Genomic DNA, 8986 nt, shown 5'->3' on the forward strand with positions numbered 1-8986 from the left:
GTTTTATTTTATGCTCTGAACCCACCATACCCTGTGCTTGATTCACCTGTAGACATCTGTATCCCCCCACCTTCCCCATATTTTCTCAGTCAGGCTTCTCTAGTTTGTTTGTCTTGCCCTCTATGGTATTGATTATCATAGTCCTTAAAGTAATAACAAAAGGTAAGCTTTTTTTTTTTCTTCTTCATTTTGGATAGATTGCCATTTGTGTCCCATCTGGGAGATTTCCCTTCACTTCCTGTCCCAGTGAGAGGATCTCTTCTGGTTGTCACCAGAATTATTGTCACCATTGAAAGATTTCCCCTCTATTCCTGTTCTGGTGAAAATCCAACATTTTTAATTTCCTTTCTCTTTCGGTGATAACATGGGAAAATGGAGAGGATGCATCTCACAAATGGGGTCGCAGGCAGCAATAAAACCTGACAGGTGTTCCAATCCCTCTCCACTCTATAAAAAAACAAATGTAGCTATAATTTAAATAAGAGAAAGTTGGAGCCGGACTGTTAAATCCATGCCTCAGAGAATTCATGCTGTTATAAAAGCCAGAGGTGGTGCAACAAAGTACTAGTGGTGCACTGTAGTGGTTGTTTTTTTTTCATGATTCCATAATACTTCCCTTTAGAATTGAGTGATTCCATATTTTTTTTCCTCTGCTCGATCTGTAGAAACAGTTGCAATTGATTACAGTTTTCTTTCTTTTATTTTTTTTTATAAGGCCCCTTTCACACGGGCACCATCAGTTTAGCCACGTTAAACACGTATCAGTTCTTATCCGTTGCTTCATCCATCTTCATCCGTCATCTGTTCCGTTAATCTCCGTTTTCATCCGTCTTCCGTTCCGTTAATATCCGTCTTCATCCGTTAATGTACACGTTTACATCCGTTTTTTCATCCGTTTTTGTATCCGTTTTTGTATCCGTTTTCATCCATTTACAGCAGTTTCTTTGCATTTAAAGAAATTACCTAGAAAGCCTTGCTCCACCCATCCTACACTGCCATGCGTGAACAATTTGCCGACTACTTTCTATCTCCATCAGGAGAAGTTTCATGGCAGTACCTATATGTATATATGTATATATGTATATATATATATATATATATATATATATAATGCAGTGCAAATTTTAATTTATTAATTCATTAATTTGGGTATTTCATTGTGTTTTGATAGCATAAAAAGACACAAAAGCACATGATATGTTCAAAACAGTTTTAGTTTTATTATTCTGCATAACCCTTTTAAAATAAAGATTTTTTCACTTTGTTTTTTTATTTGTCAAAGTATGAACTTTGAATTATTTCTTCAAAACGGATCTTAACTGATCGGACGTTGACGGACATTGTCAGTTAACGTCAGTTAATATCCATTTTGACGGATCTGGACGTAGCTTTGTACGTTAAAAAAAACGGATAAAAACGGAAGCGGAGGTTAACTGATGGTAACGGATGGTCATCCGTTTGCCCATAGGAATGCATTGTCGTCCGTCGACGGATGGAAGAAAAACGGATAGACGGTCCGTCCGTGTGAAAGGGGCCTAAGTGTTTCTTAAAGCCAGAAGGTTGGAATGTTAAATGAAAATAGTTTTGAGGCATATCTGTGATTAGTTTTTTTTTTTTACACACTTAAACAATTGAATGAACATTTTCCAAGAGTGGAGATTCCATACTTTTTTGCCAGGGGTTATAGAAGGACTTCTAAAAAAAAAAAATATGTACATCATAAATCTTTGACATCTCGCTGGAGGAATACTCCCCAGCATGCAGAGAAGAGAACTTGCATCTGTCTGATATGAGAATATAAACTTGTACGTCAAACAAGTAATAGAACCAAAGTAGCACACCTGTCGCTGGTTGTTGATTAGCACTAGGTGTTGGCTCACAGCAGTCCAAATATTACAGGACTGCGTCTCACCTTCTACTACTGTCTAACCTTGTACAGAAACTCAGACCTCTGGAATGCAGAATAAGTAGAGTCAGGAATGGTATGTCATTTTGTATCTGGAGAGGTTTTTCTTCCCATAAACGGTCATTACTGGGGTTTCAGAATTAAATTGTGTTAAGAGTCATTCACTGCTTCCGGACCAGCCGCCGCAGTTATACTGCGGCAGGTTGGCTCCCCTGCGCGAAACCACATAGCTGTACGTTGGCTCACGGGGGGGCAGGATAGCAGGCGCGCGCCCGCTGCATAGCGGGGGTGCCGATGCTCGCGGCTGCCGGCCACGAGCGATCGTGACCAGGAGACACAGAACAGGAACGAGTGTGTGTAAACCTACACTTCCCTGTTCTGTTCTGACAAGGAGTGACAGATCGTGTGTTCCTATTGGCTGGGAACCACGATCTGTCACTTCCTGTAGCTAGTCCCTCCTCCTACAGTTAGAATCATGTAGCTTGGAACACAGTTAACCCCTTCACCGCCCCCTAGTGTTAACCCCTTCACTGCCAGTGACATTTTTACAGTAATCAATGCATTTTTAATCGCACTGATCGCTGTATTAATGCCAATGGTTCCAAAAATGTGTCAGAATTGTCTGATGTGTTCGCCGTAATGTCGCAGTCACGATAAAAATAGCAGATCGCCGCCATTACTAGTAAAAAAAAAATCATAATAGTAATAAAAATGCTATAAATCTATCCCCTATTTTGTAGATGCTATAACTTTTGCGCAAATCAATCAATATAGGCTTAGTGCTATTTTGTTTTGTTTTTTGTTTTTTTACCAAAAATATGTAGAAGAATATGTATCGGCCTATACTGAGAAAAAATTTGCTTTTTTGACAAAAAAAATGGGGATATTTATTATAGCAAAAAGTACAATCAAAATTGTCGCTCTTTTTTTATTTATAGCGCAAAAAATAAAAACCACAGAGGTGATCAAATACCACCAAAAGAAAGCTCTATTTGTGGGAAAAAAAAGGATGTCAATTTTGTTTGGGTACAGTGTCTCACGACCGTGCAATTGTCAGTTAAAGTGACGCAGCTCCGAATCGCAAAAAAAGCTCTGGTCAGGAAGGGGGTAAATTCTTTTGGGGCTGAAGTGGTTAATTTGAGATGCCAGGGGTCTGAAAACCTTTTTAAAAAACTACTGCTCCAAGGGACTAAATCAGGGTCCCAATCTACTTGTCCCTCGTGGCAATCTACTTGTGATGAAAAAAAAAAATTATATTTCTTTTTACCCAAGATGGAACATATGAATGGTTGATGTTTTTTATTAGGCAGAGGTGCTTTTTAAGAATCACTAGGGCTTCCAAAAACAAAAGGGCATTATGGCGACTTAAACTTTTAATGTTCTTTTATTTTTTGCTAGAAAATTTCTTAGGACCCCCAAACATTAAATATTTTTTTTTAACCACTTGCCGACCAGCTCACGCACATTTACGGTGGCAGGTTGGCTGGTTCCTGCGAATCGCCGTACCTGTACATCGGCTCCTTTACGAGCCATCACAGGCGGGTGAGCCCGCTGCACGCCAGGAGACTTGATGCGCATGGCCACCCGCGATCGGATCTGTGTATGTAAACACACAAATCCTTGTTCTGACAGGGGAGGAGAGACGGATCTGCTGTTCCTAGTAATTAGGAACAGCGACATGTCTCCACCTCCAGTCAGTCCAATCCCCCCACAGTTAGACCCCCTACACACTATTAGAAAATCTGAATAAAATCTAATAGTGTATATGGGGACTTAGAAACACTCATGAGAGAACACATTTAACCCCTTGATCGCCCCTAGTGTTATCTCCTTCCCTGCCACTGACATTTATACAGTAATCGGTGGCTATTTTCAGCTCTAATCTCTGTATAAACGTCAATGGTCCCAAAAAAGGGCCCAATCTGTCTGCCGCAATGTCACAGTCCTGCTAAAAATCACTGATCGCCACCATTACTAGTAAAAAAATAAAATGCCATAAATCTACATATTTTGTAGACGCTATAACTTGCGCAAACCAATCAATATACGCTTATTGCAGTTTTATTTTTTACCAAAAATATGTAGAAGAATACATATTGGTCTAAACTGATGAAGAAATTTTTTTTTTTTTTTTAAATTTGAGATATTTATTAAAAGTAAAAAATATAGTTTTTTTTTCCATAATTGTCCCTCTTTTTTTGTTTATAGTGCAAAAAATAAAAAACGCAGAGGTGATCAAATACCACCAAAAGAAAGCTCTATTTGTGGGGGAAAAAGGGTGTCAATTTTTTTTGGGTACAGCGTTGCACGACCGCGCAATTGTCGGTTAAATCGATGCAGTGCCGTATCGCAAAAAACGGCCTGGTCATTAAAGCGGATTTCCACCCAAAAATGGAACTTCCGCTGAACAGATTCCCCTCCCCACTCTGGTGTCACATTTGGCACCTTTCAGGGGGGAGGGGGGAAGCATATACCTGTATAATACAGGTATTTGCTCCCACTTCCGGGCATAGATCACCAAAGGCTCCATGGTGATCTACGCCATGTCCGGCCCCTCCTCCGTCCCCCCCATCTTCTTGTGGGAGACACACAGGTTCCAGAAGACAGCAGGGACCTGTGAGGACGCACAGCGCGACTCGTGCATGCGCAGTAGGGAACCAGGCTGTGAAGTCGCAAGGCTTCACTTCCTGATTCCCTTAACAAAGATGGCGGCGCGTCCACTTGACAGTGGAGGGACAGATCGGCGTCGGGTGAGGACATCGCGGACGCCCTGGACAGGTAAGTGTCCATTTTTTAAAAGTCAGCAGCTGCAGTATTTGTAACTGCTGACTTAAAAAAAAATGATGATGTTACGCCTAGTCAGGGCTGGACTGGGACAAAAATTTGGCCCTGGACTTCATCATGACTGGCCCACTTTAATTTTGAGTGTCTCCATCAGCAACTCCCTATATCAGAGTGTCCCCAACAGCGTCCCCCTTACATCAGAGTGTCCCCATCAGCAGCCCTCTTCACATCAGTATGTCCCTATCAGCAGCCCCCTTCACATCAGTGTGTCCCCATCAGCAGCCCCCTTCACATCAGTGTGTCCCCATCAGCAGCCATCTTCACATCAGTGTGTCCCCATCAGCAGCCCCCTTCACATCAGTGTGTCCCCATCAGTGTGTCCCCATTAGCAACCCCCTTCACATCAGAGTGTCCCCATCAGCAGCCCCCTTAACATCAGTGTCCCCATCAGCAGCCCCCTTAACATCAGTGTCCCCATCAGCAGCCCCCTTCACATCAGAGAGTCCCCATCAGCAGCCCCCTTCACATCAGAGAGTCCCCATCAGCAGCTCCCTTCTCATCAGTGTGTCCCTATCAGAGTGTCCCCATCAGCAGCCCCCTTCACATCAGTGTGTCCCCATCAGCAGCCCCCTTCACATCAGAGTGTCCCCATCAGCAGCCCCCTTCACATCAGTGTGTCCCCATCAGCAGCCCCCTTCACATCAGTGTGTCCCCATCAGCAGCCCCCTTCACATCAGTGTGTCCCCATCAGCAGCCCCCTTCACATCAGTGTGTCCCCATCAGCAGCCCCCTTCACATCAGTGTGTCCCCATCAGCAGCCCCCTTCACATCAGTGTGTCCCCATCAGCAGCCCCCTTCACATAAGTGTGTCCTCCCTCTCCTCACCCTCCCACGTGTACTCACAGTATTGAAGGCAGCTTCTCGTTCCTCTCTCCAGTCATGTGATAAGTGACAAGCGATAAGGGGAGAGAGGAAGGAACGTCTGCCAGCTGTCTATCTCCCCTTGCAGGCTGGAGGGAGCAGAAAGCCTAATGTTCTTTCCAGCAAGTGACGGCAGCTGCTCCTCCTGACAGGAGTGAAATCGCGATCACTCACTGTCAGAGAGGAGCGGCTCCAGGACTACACCTGACCGTCCCACCGGGAAACTCCCGGTAGTCCCAATGGCCAGTACATGCCTGCGCCTAGTAAACAGATACCAAACATGTTACGCTTTAAACTTGCACACGCCAGTGCAACAGCGACAAACAACAAACATTTTACTATCCATAGGCGAAGCTTTAAAAGCCTTTACATCTTACCACTTTAGATTTACATAGAAGGTCTGGTGCTAGAAATACTGCCCATGATCTGACGTTTTTGATACCTCACATGTGTGGGACGATTGCTGTTTGAGACAATGCGTGCATGAACACGGGGTGCCGGGGGTTCTTTAAAATATATATATTTTTTTTTTATCACTTTTATTGCTGTCACAAGGAATGTAAACATCCCTTCTGACAACAATAGGCAGTGATAGGCCCTCTTTATGGAAAGATCTGGGGTCAGTAAGACCCCAGATCCCTCCTCTGCTGTTAAAAGCATTTGATCACACCAAGCCTGGTGTGATCAAATGCTTTCCATTTTTAAAAATGGCGCCAGGGAAGCCAGAATTGATGTATGCTCATTGCTTCCTGTTTCCTATAACATAGAGGCAGGCAGAGTGGTTTCAGTCTTTTTTTTTTCCCCCCCTCTATAATCAGCCGGACGGGTAGCTTGTGGTGGTGGGGGGGCTGGGGCAAGTAGCTGTTAAGCAAGGTTTCCTAACCTCAGTCCCTTCATCTTAAGCTGCGTACACACGATCAGATTTTCCGACGGGAGTTGTGTGATGACAGGCTGTTGGCGGAAAATCTGACCGTTTGTACGCTCCATCGGACAATTGTTTTCGGATTTTCCGCGGACAGATGTTGGATGGCAGGTCTTAAAATTTTCCGGACAAATGTCTGTTGTCGGATTTTCCGATCGTGTGTACACAAGTCCGTCGTACAAAAATCCAAAGTATAAACACGCATGCTCGGAAGCAAGGACGAGCCAGAAGCGGTCGGTCTCGTAAACGTCGGTCTTGTAGCGTTCGTAATGGAGAATTAACATTCGTAATGTGGCAAATTATGAAATCTCGAAATGCAGCGCACAATTCTCTTCTTCTTTAATGGGATAATAATGAAGCTGTGGGGGCGTGGCCTGACCTGGCATGAAGAAAGCCGCTTGATTCCTGAGCTCCAGCCGCCACGGGAAAAAGCTGTATAATACCGAATGTATTTACTCCACAAACGACGCCAGACTATGGGGACGGCTTCCCGAACCTCGTCCGCCTCCCGTTCTCGCTCCCCCAGGGCTCTCTCAGGGTCCCAGAGCCATAACATCCCGGAGATGTTCCGGAACACCAGGGGCAATATGGCGTCCTCTCAGCACGGGCCCTCCCGCTCCCAAGCACAGCCGTTACCACTGCTTGACCCACCTCAGTCAACCTCCCCTCATGTTCTCCCTCATGGAGGAGGGATATGCCTTGAGCCGGGGCTCCAAACACCCATATACTTACAGGATCTCCACTCCATTGCTGACGAAATCAAAGAAACCCTAACCGCAGCCATCTCAGAGCTGAGGCTCGACCTGCGCGACCTCACTGACAGGGTGAACGAAGTGGAGAGGGTGACAGACCGCCATGACTCAGCCCTCCGCTCTACCGCCTCTTCCATTGACTCTCACACACTGCAAATGCGGGACATGCAAAGGCACATTGAGGACCTCGACAACCGCGGCAGGCGCCATAACCTCAGGATCCGCGGGATGCCTGAATCAATAGAAGGCGACCAAATCACCCCTGCTGTCACTGCTCTCTTTAACAACCTCCTCCACAGGCCTCCTCAGACCCCCATTCTCATGGACAGAATCCACCGCGCACTGCGCCCTAAAGGTAGAGAGAGTGACCCCCCCGCGTGATATCATATGCTGCTTGGTGGACTTTAAGTTAAAAGAAGAAATACTTAAACAAGCCAGGGGACAACAACAAATCCTCCATGGCAGTGCACCCATTCAAATCTACCAGGATTATCAGGCATCACACTGCAGCACAGACGAGACCTCAAGCCCCTGCTGGACACCCTGAGGGAGAGGAACATCCCTTATAAATGGAAGTTTCCATTCTGCCTGTGCGCCTCCACTCAGGGCCGCAATGCCCTCCTAAAGGTACCCGAGGACCTGCCGCATTTCTGCGACCTGCTTGGCATACCACTGACGCCAGTTCCAAACTGGTACGCACCTTTCCGTCCTCAGATCTCCAGCAATGGTACAGCGCGGGAATCTCCCATGGAGACTCAGACCTCCAGACTCCGCAGGAGACGCTCTCCTTCTGCTCATAGATACCGGGCCGATCACCGCGGTTACAGGGATCCAGTCTCTCCTGAATCCCCACGGTCCAGGAGAGCCCGCAGGGGCCGTTGAAACGGGCATGCTGTGCACCAATCTGTATTCTCAGTTGGCCCCGTTGGGCCCCTTTGAAAGGCACACTGTCTAATTCCCTCTAACTTAGTGCCAACCTAATTGAAGATTCAGTGGACTTTTACTTTTACTTTTACCTTTACTTTTGCTTTATATTGCCTTAAACCAAGTTTACTTTTTGCTCTGTGACAGCAGTTTGAGTGTATGTTCAGAACCCCCCAGGTTATGACCCTCCAATTGGCCTTCTAGCTAAGCCCAGGCTGACTGAACGATTCCTCTATCATTTAATAACCTGGAATGCCACGCCACCACAGAGTAACTCCCCTAATGAAGGCTCTCTCTCCTGGGTTGAACACCTTGCTCTCTCTCTGAAATCTGCCCAGCAACAAACCTCCAGCCCTCTACTACAACTACCAGAATTCCAAATGGCTTATACTCCCGCCCCCCGCAGAGATGACGACAGGATGGGCGCTACCCTTCTCTTCCTGCTCCTACGCCGAACTCCACACGACGCAGCACGCCATCTTCACGGACGAAGCGGACAACAACTACGGGACCTACTTCCTTCCTCCACACCACTAATTGATGCTCCCTGCTGCTACGACACACCACGATCAGCCAGCGAAGCAGGACACGCCATCTACAATTGAACTGCTAACACCGCAACCAGACACCAGACTGCAGTCCGGGCGTGTGACATTTTCGACAAGCCGATCCACTTATACTTCAGCATGACTTACTGCACGGATCGACGGAAAAGGTACCTGTTGTGAGGTACACCCGTAGCCTGAAAGTGACACTACATACCCCCCGGGGCTACCC

The sequence above is a fragment of the Aquarana catesbeiana genome, linkage group LG02, assembly GCF_042186555.1.
Source record: "Aquarana catesbeiana isolate 2022-GZ linkage group LG02, ASM4218655v1, whole genome shotgun sequence".
NCBI lineage: Eukaryota > Metazoa > Chordata > Amphibia > Anura > Ranidae > Aquarana > Aquarana catesbeiana.